General features: G+C 42.8%; 1 long non-coding RNA gene across 1 annotated transcript; it reads right to left on the reverse strand.

The window, feature by feature from the left end:
- Window positions 1-246: 246 nt before the first annotated feature.
- On the reverse strand, window positions 247-4,881 carry LOC137846738 (uncharacterized). The gene is made up of 2 exons (XR_011090620.1): window positions 4,230-4,881; window positions 247-1,476 (listed from the first exon to the last, which is right to left on the reverse strand). It is a non-coding gene; the product is annotated as an uncharacterized lncRNA (long non-coding RNA).
- Between the last annotated feature and the right edge of the window lie 454 nt (window positions 4,882-5,335).

Raw genomic sequence — 5,335 nt, forward strand, 5'->3', positions numbered from 1 at the left:
CACATCCTAGAATTTTGGTAAAATTGCAAACACAAACATTAGAGTGATTACTGGTATCTACAACTATAGAATCACAATGAGTTCTCATACAAACACAACCTTTCCCAATATATACAAGTACAGTTTTAAGGGTTTCATTAGGATGTATCTCAAAGTGGCAAATATTTTGCTCAGTGTCAAGACAAATGTCTTGAGATTCCAGCGTGTTACTTTCACAGATGAAACTTTTTTGTTCACGCACAATGCATGCATTTACATCAATTGTTTGCCACTTTCCTCCCTTTTGATGGGCCCATACTTTATGCTCTTTAGGATAAAGTATAGTTCCATTATGATTGAGTCCTAATGCAATGATTGGATATACATTGTATACGGTGGCATTACTTATAGTAAGTATAAAGGCAACAATTTTATCATTTTAATGGGTAAAGTTGACTAATTGCCACCAAGCTTGAAATTCCTTTTCAAATTCTGAAGCATTATCCCAAATCAATTTTCGAATTTCAGTGGGCAAAGTTCCTCCTTCTCCCTCTCTAATAATAGCTGCTGCTACAGATTGTATCCATAACTGCACTTGGATACAGCTCAAGGCAAGGGAGGTATTGCCTTGGGTTTTTCCAAGGGCATTTACAATGAATTGATGATCATTTTCCTCAATTTGTTCCCAATGGGGTAAAATATCTGATAGAAGCCATTGATTTGCTCCTAAAGCCAATAAGGATGATTTTATTGGTTGTTCCAATTTCCTTAGGTCATCTGTAGTAGCAGTTACTCTACTCATTAAGACCTCAGCATCAATGTTATTTAATATACCTAATCCTGTTCCCAATAACCTAGTTGCGTCCTGTGGCCCTTTTTTAGGGACCAACTAGGGTTAAAGAGAATTTGTTGTTGTCCCATATTTTTAATTATGTAAGGACCTGTGTTGAGGATGGAAGGAGTTAGACCAATGGGAGGCTGAGTCGGTTCGTTTTCAAATTTCTGCAGGGGCAGAGGCTTCATATCCTTTGACCATGAATTCAAATAGTAATTCTGTGCCTCTGTAGCCCCAAAGACAGTACACAATTATAGGTTTGGTGAAAGTAAAATTGTACCAGCAGTCAAAATTTGGTTCAGTTATTTTAGTTATTTGGCAACCAATTTGTATTGTTTGTCCAGACATGGCTTAAAGTTCAGCCATTCTTAGAGAATCATTCCAACTCCATTCATCTTTTGAAAATATTTTGTTTCCATGTAGAACTAAAGTAGAGAGATTTAGGTCCTTTCTGTTTTGAGATGCTCCAGTGACTGTGCTATACTGTGACAATACATGGTTAAATGCCATGGTGAAACACCTCAGCTCCATGCACAGCCACAGTAGCTAAGTTTCCTTTAAGGTCTGTAATTGCATCAAGGTCAGGGTAAAGCATAGCATCATTAATCCAAACTGTTGATTCGTCATCTTCCAGCTGTCCCTATACAGTTCGCTCAGGGTTCCTGTGAACACAAAAGAAAATAAAATATGCTCGGTTGTATTCAACCGGCAGGGTTAGAAAGAGGGTGAAATAGCAATCTTTGATTTCCCATGCATAGAAATATTTGGGAGTAGTTAGCACTATCGCTACTGTTAGAAACACAGAGGGCTTTCACTATCTCTGCCATGTTTGGAACTGCGGCAGTCAAAAGTGTAGTGTTAGCATTCAACTGTCTGTAATCCACTGTAAAATGCCATTGCCTGGTTGGTTTCTTTACCAGCCACACTGGTGAATTGTAAGGTAAATGGGTCCTTTTAATAATGCCTCTTTTTTCCAATTCTATTACCACCCCGTCAATCCCCATAAGTGCTGCTGCTGACAACAGATATTGCCAATCATTAATGATTTTAAGCAGGGGATGGGGGTATGGATGTTTGTAACAGACTCAGTCTCATGGTGCCTGAATCCCTTTGATGTGTCACGAAACTCCACACAGTTCCATCAGGGAGTTTCCACATATGACCACGCAGTATGTCAAATCCTAAAATATTAGTGTATGCAGCACCAACTAATACTTCTACCCTGGTTAATTTTTGTTCCTCTGGCAACCAGAGTGAAATTTTTGCAGTGGGGCATTGTTTTTCCACACCATTGATTCCCATGAATTTAACCCTGTGTTGACCAGGTGTTATGCTCAGGGTTTGTGCTGTTTCATGTGTAATTACTGACATTTGGGTCCCAGTGTCAATAAGAAAATTTACCAATATTTTGGGGGGTTCAAAAGGAATGGCAATGATAGGGTCAGAGTGTTCATTAGAGAGCCATTGAATTGCTAATACCCGCTGAGCAGGGTGGCTCATTGCCCTCCCCGGGGATAAGAGTTTTTTTGCTGACACAACTCGCCTCGTTCCCTATTAGGTTTCAATCTCTCTTTGAATTTGGGATATCTGGGATTTTTAGTGTGGATTTGGTGGACTCGCCGAGAGTGGTCTTGGGATTTAATACTGGATGAATTAATCCAGCCCATTCGGTGTCCGTACTTATCTATGTCTTGTACCAATTCACTCCAGATGGGAATAGGAGAGTTAGGATTTCGCCTACAACCACTATCATCATCCCTACAAGCAGCTAGTATGTGATCTTGGGTGTTTGCTACAAACATCTTAAGACAATCAGGGAGTCCACGGATGAGAGGGGTTAACCGAATTGGATCAATAGGAGCTAACATCGGGGATTTCCTAAATTCATCTCTTTCATATATCACCTGAATACAGGCTGCTTTCTGTACTGCTACAGCTACGTCAGCTCCTGGTGTGGTGGTTAAAAATACTCCAGGTCTCCAAAAGCCTCCTACCTCTTTCTCACTCAACATCATTCGATCTCCTCCTTCAAGAGAAACTCGACACACATAATCAACTTCTGATTCCCCTGACCGCCTTGAGAACTTCTCCTGTATTTTAACCAACTCTGCTGGTGGCAACGGAATCGTTCGCACAGTAGTGCAGATTTCATCATTATCATCAACAGTAGTCTCAGTCTTAACCAAAGGTCTCAAGGAAATTGACTGAGGTTCAGAATCAGAAATCTCTTCAACACCATCATCACTGTCAGACCAGAAATCACTGTCCCAGCTTTCAGGTTCTGCACTATGCAGCACTCCACGAATCTGCTTGACCGGAGCGCAAGGCTGTACTTTATTTAACAGATGACTAACCCTCTCCAGCATTTGTTTAAGATGATTATTCTCATGCACAAGTTTATCATTTTCACTCACAAGTTTGTCATTCTCAATGGAAAGTTTATTATTTTCATCCAAAAGTTTATCCACTCTGATTCCTAATGTTTTTCCCGTCTCCCTTTCAAAGGCCAATGATGACTTCAACACATCAATCTCTGATTTCAAAGCTGTATGTTCCGCATCAGAGATCAGTTTGGGAGCAGGAGTTTCCTTAGCGTTTTGCCGAGCACAAGACAAACAAGCTCCTAACACAGCACAAATCGCACCTTTACCCTTTCTTTGACCAATCTTTCGTGAAGCCTGACACTGTTCAATGTGCTCTACCACTTTCTCCTCATCTTTCCAAAACTTTTGGGAAAACTCCTTTCCTGCCTGGGAAGGGGCACATTTACATTTTTGCAGTAGTTTATCCATAGCAATCCTGCCGACTACGCCAATTTTACTGTCGCGTTAAAGGGGTGTAGCTGATTAACCGTTACGGGCCCGGTTGGATTCAGAGTACTGAACCAGTCGGACATTCACCAAAACTGGAGGTCCGTTCGGACATTCACCAAAAACGTAATAACCGCCTGGGGGTCCGCTCAGACATTCACCAAAAACGTATTAACCACCTGGGGGTCGGTTGAGACATTCACCAACAATGCATTAACCGTCTGGGGGTCTGGTTAGATTCAGAACACTGAACTATCACGGATAACCACCCTCACCCTAGTTGCATTAATGAGAGTTATCACAATGCAATCAAGTATGGTTTATTACAGCAACAGATAATCAGGTTCTTTTGGATTGCCGGTGATAGTGACTATCTGCAAAAGCAAGCTAGTATGCATGAAATACACAGGTGTTATAGGTGTTACAGATGTTATACAGGTGTTGTAGGTGTTACAGATGTTACAGATGTTATAGATGTTATAAGTGTTACAGATGTTATAGGTGTTATAGGTGTTATAGGTGTTACAGGTGCGCAGCCTAGAAATAAACGCGTTAAAAGGATCAAAGACTCTATAGAGATTTATAAGCAAATATTCAGATCTCACCCAAAGGCGTCCCAATGGGGGGGGAAGAGAGGCTCAGCCCGTCGACTGATCCCAGGAGTCAGGAGGTCCTAAGGATGTTGTATGTCCTCGGGATGGTATCTCCCCTGACGATGGTATCTTCCCTAACATCCCCTCTCTCCTGGGCCAATTTATATTATTTTTTGTCTTCTAGGTGGAGCTTGAGTGGCTCTAGTCAAGCATACCTTAGTTATGATTGGTGTAAAGTTTTCCCGTCTCCGTTTAAAGTAATAGGCTCCCAGAAATTCAGAGCGCATGCTCAGTGAGGGGTGGTCGCACCTTGGAGGCGGGTAGCTTTTGGGATGGAGGTGTGTTTTGGTATTATAATGATATTATAATGAGCAAAAAGAACACTAGGGTACAGCATTTGTCAAAACATGACAGGTCTTTGGCTTAGGGTGGCAAAAAGTGCAGCTTTGTGCACAAGAACAATCGAGGTCCCACCTGATTACAGAGCCTAGCCGTGGTGTCTCCACTCCACTCCACGCTCCGTGGTGTTCCTTAGAGCTAGCACACCAAGTTTCCCCAGCGCGATAGCATCTAAGGTTGGGAGCCTAGGGAATGCAGTTATGCCCTACCCTGAAAGCCTCTTCAATGCTGTACCTTTTCCTTAAAAGTGTGAATGTTAGTTTTATTTTCCTAGTTACTTCAGGCATTTACACCACAGTTACCCAGAAGGTTGTGGAGTGTGCTTCCTTGGAGAAATTCCCAGTGCTGGCTCATGGTCAACCTGTTGTCCACTAGGACCCCCAGGTCCTTCTCCTCAGAGCTCCTCTCCAGCAGGTCGCCCCCCAGCCTGTACTGATACTTCGGGTTGTTCCTGCCCAGGTGCAGGACTCTACACTTGCCCTTATTAAACCTCATTTAGTTTCTTCCTGCCCATCTCTCCAGCCGGTCCAGGTCTCGCTGAATGGCAGCACAGCCTTCTGGCGTGTCAGCCACTCCTCAGAGCTTTGTGTCATCAGCGTACTTGCTGAGGGCAGACACTATTCCCTCATCAAGGTCGTCAATGAAGATGTTGAACAAGACTGGACCCAGCACCAACCCCTGGGGAACACCACTAGTCACAGGCCTCCAGCCAGACGCTG

This window comes from Anas acuta, chromosome W (genome assembly GCF_963932015.1).
Source record: "Anas acuta chromosome W, bAnaAcu1.1, whole genome shotgun sequence".
NCBI classification, from domain to species: Eukaryota; Metazoa; Chordata; class Aves; order Anseriformes; family Anatidae; genus Anas; species Anas acuta.